General features: G+C 41.6%; 1 protein-coding gene across 1 annotated transcript in view; it reads right to left on the bottom strand.

The window, feature by feature from the left end:
- GLI2 (GLI family zinc finger 2) overlaps nt 1-12,244 on the bottom strand; it is a 320,135-nt gene that overhangs the window by 113,233 nt on the left and 194,658 nt on the right. The gene's annotated exons all lie outside the window — the stretch shown is intronic.

Below are 12,244 nucleotides of genomic sequence, written 5' to 3'. Positions count from 1 at the left end.
GTTCAAATGTGACCTCAGACACTTGACACTTACTAGCTGTGTGACCCTGGGCAAGTTACTTAACCCTCATTGCCCCGGAACAAAAAAAGAAATTAATGAACTTATCAGGGTTCATCACCATTGTTCAGTCAATCAGCTGAATATGTATTGGGGTCTATTTTCAATTTTAATTATAAGTGTGTTCGAGTCTACTATGTGTTCAGGACTGTGCTAGTTGATGAACCTGCATCTGCATTCCTGGCAATAAAATAATGTTGCCTGAATCAGAGATGGTCCCAAAGGATTATTGAAGGACCAGGACCAAAGGGGAGGGAAATTATGAGACCAGACATGGTTTGAAGAAGTAATGGGACAGCAGGGGAAAGTAAATCCTAACACTTGTGATATTGTGACCAATTCTTGAAGGAAGGGACTAGCTCAGGCTGCTACTCATTTCCTTCCTTCAAAGCAACTTTTTTTTAGGAGTATGGAGTATTGGTTGGTTCCATTTATGGAGAAAGCTCTCTCTTCTCTTATTTAGATCATCAGAATGTCAGGACTAGGCAAAATATATATTGAAAAAGACAAGGGAAATAACCAGGGCTTGGTAATGACAATTCCAGCTGGTCACCTGGGTATCTCACCATCATAATTCAACCTACACAGAGACTGAGAGGGAGAGGAGGAGGGGAAGGAGGGAAGGAGGGAGGGAGGGAGGGAGGAAGAAGAGAGAAAGAAAGAAAGGAAGGAAAGAAGGAAGGAAGGAAGGAAGGAAGGAAGGAAGGAAGAGAAAGAAAGAAATTAAGAAAGAAAAGAAAAAAAAGGACACCTTTAAGAGTTCCTAGGGAGACAAGTCTAATCCCCCAGACCCACTTGGCCTTTATAACTTCTGGAGACACTTACAAGTAGTTCATTCCCATGGTGCTTCTGAGGATATGAACCCTTGGCTATAAAAGAGGACTTGACACTTTGGAGAGATAAGACTCAGGCTGTTTCCAGGTTTAGGACTGAACAACAAAGCCATGTTTTATTGGGAACCTTCCCATGTCTTTCTCCAAACCTGGAAGCAATACTCTTTCAGCATCTCCAGATGTGTAGGGAGGCCATCTGTAAGTCCCATTATAAGACACAGAGTAGAGATATTATGAGGGTGGGCCAAGCAGTCATCCTGGAGATCCTTGCTAGCCATTGTCCCTATTTTAGGTTCAGGGAGGACAATTCAGAAACCCATTAAGTCATCAGGGCTTCTAATTATCCATCAGTCAATCAACTGACATGTATGTGTGTTCGAGACTGCTGTCTTCAGTACTTTACTTGGAGGTGTTCCTGCACCATCATTACTAGTAATAAAATAACACAACTTGATTTAGACATGGTGTCAAACTCTGTCAGACCAGAGGCTCTATACTCCTTGAGTCTTAAAAGCCAGGGAAATAGAAGTGAAAAGGAGAAGTAGAAGCACATAGGACTTGAAGTTCCTTTTTCTTGTCTGTGGGAGAAATTCTAGTGGCATCTAGGCAGCATGGTGGTGCCAGGACAGGAATCAGGAAGACTTATCTTCCTGAGTTCAAATCTGGCCACAAATTTACTAGTTGTATGACCCTGGGTAAGTCACTTTAGCCTGTTTGCCTCAGTTTCCTCATCTGTAAAATGAGCTGGAGAAGGCAATGGCAAACCACTCCTGGATCTTTGCCAAGCAAACCCCAAATAGAGTAATACAGTCAGACACAAATGAGTGATTAAATAACAAGGAGAAATCCTACTCTGTAAAAAAGGGATTGAACAGAAGCTACCTTCTTGATGGGGAATAAGAAGGTAGGTAGTGGGGACACCCATAGGAAAGGCCACCGGTGTCCCACTTGTGTGCTGATAATGATTTCAAAACTCAAAAATAGCCCCCAAAGTCCAGGGATATGTTTACTGTGATCACAATAGGTCCCCGCAATGCTGTACTGCTTTGGGTCTGAGGAATTTTATTTCTCTGTTACAGATATCTGTTCTGAAAGGTTGCTGATCTTGCTTTCAGTACAAAAAAACACCCTACTGATCTCAGCTTTATCTGAGACTAAAATCTCTATGAGGGAAGGGGCTGGTTCATCTGTAGTTCTATGTCATCTTAGTCCTCACTGTACTGCTTACTAAAGAGCGCTGAGCATAGGCAATAAATCAGGCAATCAATTCCTGAAGCTTCACCTAGAAACTGATTGGTGAAGATGAAAAGGATAGTTATTGAGCATCAAACTGTATAAAGACAAATTGTTCTACCTGACCTTCCATGGGAACTGCCGATAAAGATCCCAAGCACAAATCATTAACACATCGTAGCTGATGCACCACTCAGCATTCATTCAGTCATTTATTTTATTCATTCATTCATACCAAAAATATATTAAATGCCTTCTCTATGCATAAGCACTGGGAGAACCACAGAAGTATAAAACATAAACTCTATCCTAAACAACTCTGTAAGCTAGATAAGGTAAACAAAAATAATGATAATACAAAATAGATTATGATGAGATTTCTCGTCTGTCAAAAATATAAGGGGACTAGAATCAATGGGTGCTAAAATTCCTTCCAATTAGCTTTAAATCTATGATCCTAAGAGTAGGGATTATATCTCCTGTAAACCATACAGAATAGAAAAATAGGGGCAGCTAGGTGGCCCAGTGGATAGAGCACCGACCCTGGAGTCAGGAGGACCTGAGTTCAAATCTGGCCTCAGACACTTAACACTTACTGGCTGTATGACCCTGGGCAAGTCACTTAACCCCAATTGCCTTACCAAAAACAAAACAAAACAAAACAAAACAAAACAAAACAAAAAACCCCAGAATAGAAAAATGTCCATATAAGACAAATGATAAATAAAACAAAATTCTACCAATTCTTCAAGACCCAGTTCAAGCCCCATTTACTTCACAAATCTTTCCCTGACCATCGAGATCTGTTGTGATATCTCCATCTCTGAGCTTCTATCATATGTAGTCTCTTGTGTACTATGTAGTCCCTGATTATATGTAACTATTTTGTGTTTCAAGTTTGTTCATTTTATTCTTCCCTCTCCCCTCAATATAAGTTTCTTAAAGTCAGGGATTATATACTAGTGTAAAAGGAAGATACATAGCTAGGTGGTGAAATGGAGAGGGAACTTTAGAGTCAGGAAGACCGGAGTACGAATGTGATATGAGATACTTACTAGCTATGTGCCTTTTGGCAAGTCATTTAACCTCACTCGGCCTTAATTTCCTCACCTGCAAAATGGGGTAATAATAACACCTACCTTCCAGGGTTGTTGTCAGGATCATATGAGATAAATTTCTATAGTGCTTTGCAAACCTAAAGCACTGTATAAATGCTATTATTATACTTCTCTGGATTTCCCATAGCATGTAGAATAGTATTGGGCATGCAGTAGGTGCTAAATGGGCAGCTAGGTGGTGCAGTGGATAGCGTGCCAGATCTTGAATTGGGAAGACTCATCTTACTGAGTTCAAATCTGTCCTCAGATACTTACTAGCTTTATGACCCTGGGCAAGTCATTTAACCCTCTTTACTTCAGTTTCCTCATCTACAAAATGAGCTGGAAAAAGAAATAGCAAACCACTCCAGTATCCATGCCAAGAAAACTCCAAATGGGGTCATGAAAAGTCAGAAATGACTGAGAGTGGCTGAGCAACAACAGTAGTGTCCATCAACTAGTCAATCCAAACTTACATTTTTCAAAAACGTGTGAGGTAAGGAGTCATGGAGGCAAGGCAAGAAGAAAACAAGTCTGGATAAAAATCTCCAGCTGCCTTTCCCCAGGAGCTATGTATCAGTTGGGTCAGAATGGCAAATCTTAGTCACACACACACACACACACACACACACACACACACACACACACACACACACACACACACACACTGAACTTCCGTTCCCAATCCCTATTTGCTTTGCCTCCGGATATGGATATTCTATCTTTGAAGCAAAGTAGTATGGAGCCATCAATCAGAAGCTGCCACCAAAAAAGAAAAAAATCCTTTAGAAAAACAAATAAGGACACACACACACACACACACACACACACACACATTTAACATGTCGATTTGGAGACAGTACTGGCTTAGTGCCTTCTCTACCTCCAAAGCATTTCCAGGGCTAGCTAGTTCCTTTTTTTTCTATTCAGTGTTCCTCAGGTATGTGGTAGATGTGTTTCTGTTGGACTGATCACGCTGAAAATTGGTAAATGAGAGGGTTTGCAATTTCTTTGCATATTCTGGCTTCTCCTCAGACCATCCCCTCACTATCTCTCCTCCAAATAGTGTGCCCTAAATCCCATCTCTTCTCCTTCAGCACCTCACTTAAGTCTTGCCTTGTCTCTGAAGCTTTCTTCTCTAACTTCTGTAGCATTTATTTGTACTATTCATTTACTTTGAGACTATCTTGGGATCTCTATCTGGAGAGAAATTTGGAGCGTTTAGTTCGACACTTGACTGAATATTTCCTTAACAAGTAAGGAAAAGAAGACCTAGAGAAGAAAATGTTGGACCCAGGATTTGAGCTGAGGTCTTCTCATTCCAATATGGTCCTGTTCTGTTCTCTTTGGACATACATGCACACATGCATGCATGTACTTATACACATGTGAGGGACAATGTGGAATAGTGAATGGACAGCTGACCTGGAGGCTAGGATATGACCTGGGTTTGAGTTCCGCCTCCTCCATCCCAGGTCTTTGTTCATGTTGGCCTCTCGAATGAATGAATCGTAATTTTTCCTCCTCTCTAACCAACCATGCTCATAATTCAGGATGTAGCTTAATGGCATTTCTTCCACTAGAGGAAGTATATGTAGGAGAGAGAGAGGCTGAGGTGGGGGAGGGAGAGGAGGGAGGGAGGGAGGGAGGGAGGGAGGGAGAGAGAGAGAGAGAGAGAGAGAGAGAGAGAGAGAGAGAGAGAGAGAGAGAGAGAGAGAAGGAAGGAGGAAGGAAGGAAGGAAGGAAGGAAGGAATATGTAGGTATAAGGGTAGTTAGGTGGTGCAGTGGATAGAGTGCTTTGTCTGGAGTCAGTAAGACCTCAAATACTTACTAGCTGTGTGACTCTGGGCAAATCACTTAATCCTATTTACCTCAGTTTCCTCATCAGTAAAATGAGCGGAGAAGGAAATAGCAAACCCTTCCAGTATCTTTACCAAGAAAATCCCAAATGTGGTCATGAAGAGTCAGACATGACTGAACAACAAAAAAGTAGATACAAAATGCTTGATGTTCTAGCAAAGGTAGTTAGTAAGGACAAGAGAGGAACTGAAGGTAATGACTAACAAAAGATGAGTACATTAGGGGCAGCTAGGTGGTGCAGTGGATAGAGCACTGGCCCTGAAGTCAGGAGTACCTGAGTTCAAATCTGGCCTCAGACACTTAACACTTACTAGCTGTGTGACCCTGGGCAAGTCACTTAACCCCAATTGCCTCACTTAAAAAAAATGAGTACATGCATCCAGTGGGGGGAAGAAGGGGACCTGGACTTGTGATCTCTTTGGGGAAGTGAACTTCTAGCAAGGAAATTCCTACCAATTCAGGTCAATAAGTGCCCTGCAATTTATGAATCTTAGCTAACATACTCTAATACTCAAATGGCTCTCTGATCTCATGCATTTAATAATTCTCTCAGCTAATGCAGAATGCAACTTATCTATACCTGCTTATCCTTCATGATTCTTATCTCTGTTCTCTCATAAATTCACCCACTCACTATACTGGAGGTCTTCCTCAATTCCTCCTGCTGTCGTAAGTCTATCAGGAGAGTACTCTGGCTCTGTAGTTAGCAGATATCAGTCATTATTAATTTTTGGAAAATGAAGTGATTCTCCTTAAAGACTATAAATTGAAAAGGTAACCAGCCAGGTTTGAGCTTTAGGGATTTAGCTAGGTAGCCAGGAACAAAAAAGCGTAACTCTAAAGATCGCATTAAAAGTTTGAATTCTAGCAGCATTTATCCCAAATAGAATAATCCTGAGCCAGAGAAACTCAATTCTGTGAAATGTTCTGGGTGCATGTGTCCAACCCTTACATTCCAAAAGTCTTGCCCTGTTCACATGAACATTCAAGATCACTGGACATGGAATTTATCCTGATTTAATTCCCACTTACAGGCCTTCTTTTCCATTCCACCTATTATGAGGCCTCTACTGCTGAAGTTTAAAGGCAAAGAGAGGAAAAGGAAAAGGAGAAAACAGAAAAAAGGAGAGGGGGAAGGAGAAGAAAGAGAAAGGGCAGGCCCACCTGGTTAAGCTTTTTAAAAGCTCATTTTCTGGGGACAGGTTCTCTTTGAGAAGAGAGACAACAGGTCTGAGGGAAAGCAAATAGGCTTGGCAAGTAACAACCTGTCCCTGCCACTTCTCTGGAGGTGACTCAGGGTCAACACAGCAAACCACCTCAAAGCCCAGCTTCAGGCTAGAAGCATTCAGGCTGGGGCTGGAGTCAGCCAGGGAAGGGCTACCAGACACCTGCATATTAAAGAGAGGGAAGCAAAGGTGGAAAATGGAGGCCAGATGAGGATTTTTTTTCCCTGTCTAGGGGAAAAAATAAGAACCTAGGAAGCCTCAGTATGAAATGGGGCTAAAAACCTGTTTAGTTGTCAATTAACCAAGAGCCAAGGGCTGATCTTCTCAGAGGGTTTGACTTAGGAGGCCAGGGTTTATAAGCCAGGCCATTGGACAGCAACCTTGCTAGTTCTCTCCTGTCGGCATCAGGGACAGTGAGGCAAGCATACTCCTGTCACATCCCAACAGCATTCAAGAAGGATGTGCGGTCATGTCACTTGGAGCAATCAGGAAACCAACCTTTGACATGAAACAGCAGGCAGATAATAAGACTCTGGGGCTGACGACAAATGAGACGGCATTTAATTTGCTGCGCAATGTTCATGTAATTAGATACATTTGGTACAGACAAGGAAGGAGATAGCTAAAATATGGGCTTGATAAATTGGGACTCCATCAAGCTCTGATCACATTAATCATAAAGGCAAAGCTCAGTAACTATTTTCCCCCTCAAGCTTTCCCATCTTTTCAGGAGAAAGAGAGGGAGAGGGAGAAGGAAAGGCAAAGGTAGGGAGAGAATGAGAGGGAGTAAGGGAGGAGGAGGGGAGAGAGAGGGAGAGGGAGAGGGAGAGAGTATTATGGTGTATTTTCTTTTAACTAAGGAGGGTAATGTTAGCCACTTGTGTCTCCCTTTGGCATGTGGATGTTACAAGCTCATTGAGGAAAGGCAAACTGACTAACAGGATGTATTTCAGCAGAAATGATTGCTGTCATTGGACTTGGGGAGAACTTGGGTTTTTTTATAAATGTCCAAATACACACACACACACACACACACATTTGCAGGGCAATGAGGGTTAAGTGACTTACCCACGGTCACACAGCTAGTAAGTGTCAAGTGTCTGAGGCTAGATTTGAACTCAGGTCCTCCTGAATTCAGGGCCAGTGCTTTATCCACTGTACCACCTAGCTGCCCCTTTGCCCATATATTTTAACAATAATTCATTATAATGCTACATTTTTAGGTGGGGAGGTCTAGTTCTTTGGTGTGGTAAATTCCCAATGTGGAAACTCTTAGCTCCAAGACATATTATCTACAATGCATAGTTTGAGAGAACTGTCTAGGGTACCAAGAGATTCATGGGAACATAGATTTAAAGATGGAAGGGGCTTGGGGGTCATCTAGTTCAACCCCGCATTTTACAGGGGAAGAAACTGAGTCCCAACCAAGTTAAGGGACTTGTCCAAGGTCACATAGGAAATAACTGACATGGTCAGGATTTGAACCAAGGGATGAATTGTTAGGCACTATTGTTGATAGGCACTATCAACAATAATACTTTGTATGAGCATAGCTGCTATGAGAGAGAGAGAGAGAGAGAGAGAGAGAGAGAGATGCTTTCCATATTGCTTTAAAATCAGTTCCCCAGTGGAGACCTATAGTCTTTTCACAGATAAGAACAATGAGGGCAAGAAAGGCTAATCAGAGGTAGAGGATACCAACCTTCATTAAAAAGGCATAGACTATAATTAGGGGCCTAAAGATTCTATAAGTCAACATTTTCCAGCATCTCATTCCTCTGCAAAACTAAGGCTTCAGGAGCAAAGTGGTTCCCTTTTGCACCTTGGGGCCTGAATGATATGGTCTGCATAACTAATCTCTGCAACAAGCATTTTTGATACTGTGCTACATTTCAAAGGAAGCAAGAAGAGTGATAGAATTCAATTCAACAAGTATTGTTCGATCACCAACTATCTTCAGGTGCTGGGCTAAGTACTGGGGAATATAAAGATGGAAAAAACAACAACACCCAAACAACAAACAAAAGATATTGAGTTTGCCTTCAATTAAGCTTACAGCCTAACAGGGAAGATAAGATATGCATGCACAAATTACTATTATATAAGGCAAAATGTCACAGTGCATAAGAGAGATCCAGAAAGAGTGCTATGAGAAATCTGAACAGAGAGAGAATTTCCACTGGGGGGTGCTTTAGGGAAGGTTTCACAGAGAAGATGACACCTGAGATGGTCCTTGAAGGGATGGAGGAATTCCAGTGGGCTGAAATTCCAGAATCCCAGAATATTGGAGCCAAAAGGCACCTTTCAAATCATTTAGTCAAACTCTCTCATGTGACTAAGGCAAACAGAGAAAAAGCGGCTTTTTCAAGGTCAAAGATCTAGGCGAGACTCAAACTCAAAGTTTTTTAAAAGGACTTTCCATTTTCCATTATACCATATTGCCTTTTCATACCACAGTCCTTATCTTTGGGAAGATGGCCTCCATTTGAGGCATAGGGGACAGCATGAGTAAAGCTGAGGAGAAGAGGGCTAAGAATCAGAGATGTAGAGTAGTCTCAGTCTGGCTAGAACAAAGAGTATCTAAAAGCTACAAAAGCTAGAAAGACAAATTAGATCCAAACTATTTATGGCCTTGAATACCAGGATAGAGAGTAGATACTTTATTTGGAAGACAATTGGGAGCCACTGATGGTTTTAGAACAAAGTAATGATGTGATAAGAGCTTTGAATTAGGAAGATTACATGGGTATTGGTGTGGAAAAAAAAAATGGATTAGAGAAGGGAGAGACCAGACTCAGGAAGCCTGCTTATGGGGTACAAGTGAGAAATAGCAAGTGCGTGGACTACGGTATCTGCAATGGAAATAGAAAGGAGGTGAAGGATACATGTATTCAGGAAGGATCGTTGAATCCTGGTATATTGAGCAGGAAGGAATCTTTGAGATGATTTGCTAGAACAGTATTGCCAGAGGGCACAGGTTCCCAAATTATCAATGCAGAGGTGGCTCTAGGATCTGGCCCTGAACATTTCTCTCTTTTGAAAGGCAACCAATTGTTCAAAGTTTTAGTAAACCAACATCTCCTCCGATAAATTTTTGTTTATAACCTTCTGGGAAATCATCTCCAGAATTTAAAGTCCTTCACATTTTTCCCCAAACTATGATTCCAATATTGTAAATTATTCCCTTTCATAGACACCATGATCTAGCCAAACCAGTCTTATTATTGTTAATCCATGGAGTTCCATCTCCCAACTCCATACCTTTGCACTGGCTGTGCCCCATCCTTGTAATTCATTATCTTCTCACCACTGATCTTGAGAACTCAAGTTTGTTTTGGTTTTTTTTCTAAGACCCAATCCAACTACCACTTCCTACATAAAACCTTTATAGGATACCTCTCTTACACCTACAACCTGCTAATACCTTCCCCTCAAAATTATATATATATATATATATATATGTATGTATGTATTTTTTTTGGGGGGGTGAGGCAATTGGAGTTAAGTGACTTGCCTAGGGTCACACAGCTAGTAAGTGTTAAGTGTCTGAGGCTGGATTTGAACTCAGGTCCTCCTGACTCCAGGGCCGGTGCTCTATCCACTGTGCCACCTAGCTGTCCCTCAAAATTACATTTTATCTGGTCTAGACTATAAGTTCCTTAAGGGTAGGGACTGTTTTGTTGTCTTTAGATCCCCAGCACCTAGCACTGTGCTTGTCAGGTAGTAGGCATTTAGGAGGCAGCTAGCTAGCATACTGTTGGTCTTACAGTGAGGAAGATGGGTACAGATCCAGCCACACAAACTAGTTGTGTAACTTGGGGAAAGCCACTTACTCACATTCCTCACCCTCATTTTTCTCTACTGTAAAACTGGGGTAATAAGAGCAAATGTTATTACTTCTTTTTAATATATTATTATACCTTCCCAGTGTTGTTGTGGAGAGAAAATTCATTATTATTTATCAAAGCACATTGCAAACCTTAAAGCATTATAGAAATGCTAGCTATTCTCATTATTGTTGGTTGATTAATATGAGCAGTACGGTGTAGTTAAGCAATAACTAATGGCGTGCTGAGGAGAACCAATCATCTCATCCCCAGTTGCTGTGGTAGGTTTGGGGAAAAATCAGTGGAACAGAGTGGGACAGAAGGAGGTAGTTCTCAAAGCTAGTGCTAAAAAAAGACCTAAGATCCATATGCATAAAATTAGTCCATAACCCTCTCCAATGTTATCCAAGGTCCTCTCCTGCTTTTCACATACCCTTCAGCCCGAATGTTGCCCTGTTCTGACTTCTCTTCCTCTTCAAGTATTCCCTTGACGCTCATTTCCATAAGGCTTCACCAGCCTAAGCCTGAGTGGTGGTAGCCACTGGATGCTTAGCACTCAGAGAATTTGCAGTTTCCTCACAATGAAAGACTTAGCTCAACTCTTTCCATGTCCTAGCCAATCAGAATAGTTAGGCTAACCACATTCTTGTACAGAAGCCCCTCTACATTAGGTTCAGAACTTAACCTCTCCTATTATGCAAAGATCAGGCTTGAAGTGCTGTAATTAATAATCCTTTATGTTGACACTGTACTTTTGGATTTCTAAAAACACTTTTCATTATCTCGTTTGATCTTAACAACACCCTTGTGAGTCTGGTACCAGTGTCCTCTTCTTGTGGGCAGCTAGGTGTCCACCTGGAACACTGGACCTGGAGTCAGGAAGACCTGAGTTCAAATTCAGCTGCAGACACTTACTAGCTGTGACCCTGGGCAAGTCACTTAGTCCTTTTCCTCATCTATAAAATGAGCTGAAGAAGGAAATGGCAAAGCCTCTTCAATATCTTTATCAAGAAAACCCCAAATGAGATCCAGTCAGATGTGACTCAACAAGAACTCCTCCTCTTGGAAATGAGGAAGATTGAGTACAGAGAGGTTAAATGTTTTGCCTGGGACCCCAGTTTGTAGTATGTTTGGAATGAGAACCAAGTTCTCCACATTCTCAGACTTATGCTCATTCCCCTAGACAATGGCAATATGAATAACACATATGTTTAAAGTTAAGATTCACCATTTAACCTATTGCAAAGTTTGTCCTTTTATTCTCATAGTTTATTTAATTGGGACCCATTAAAGATGCTTAGCATATCAAAATAATGTTAACTGGACCAAAGTGATAACCTAGTCAAGATTTTGGTCTTTTGTTTCCAAGGTTTACTGTTCAGTTTTGGTTTGGTTTGGTTTGGTTTTGGGTTTTTTGCAGGGCAATGAGGGTTAAGTGACTTGCCCAGGGTCACACAGCTAGTAAGTGTCAAGTGTCTGAGGCCGGATTTGAACTCAGGTCCTCCTGAATCCAGGGCTGGTGCTTTATCCACTCTGCCACCTAGCTGCCCTACTATTCAGTTTTGAAACACACTCATGAAGTGTCCACACTGTCCCCATCTTCAAGTCTAATAGTGGCCATTAGCCAATCTCTGGACTTTAGGCATACATGTAACCCACAAAGATCTCTCCCTCTTCAGAACTCTCAGAGCATAGGTATCTATTTTTCCTTCTTAAGTCCTTTGGTACAGCGAGCCCCACATTGTCCACTAAACTAGAAAAATATTGTTTCCATGATGGATTTCCTGGGAGACCTAAAGCTAAGTTTAAGGGATATATCTAACATCAGCATCACAGGTATAGTAACCAAAGGATTTCTCTAAAACAAAGCAAAGCAAAACACAACACAACACCTCCCCACAAACCCAGATGAGGGCCTCCTGTTAGAGCTCTCAGGCTAGAATCCCCAATAAATGCAATCTTGCAGAATCCTGCTTAGCTGGCATGCCAAATCTGCAGAGATGATCACTTAATTACCATGTCCTTGCAGCTGATAAACCCCAACTGAGCTTTTCAAAACCGTGGGAGCTAAGAAGGGTTTAATAGACTGACTCAAAGGTCCACCCTGAAA

This window comes from Dromiciops gliroides, chromosome 3, assembly GCF_019393635.1.
Source record: "Dromiciops gliroides isolate mDroGli1 chromosome 3, mDroGli1.pri, whole genome shotgun sequence".
Taxonomy (NCBI): Eukaryota; Metazoa; Chordata; class Mammalia; order Microbiotheria; family Microbiotheriidae; genus Dromiciops; species Dromiciops gliroides.
Note: the sequence above shows the minus strand (reverse complement) of the source record. Positions and strands in the feature narration are given on the sequence as shown.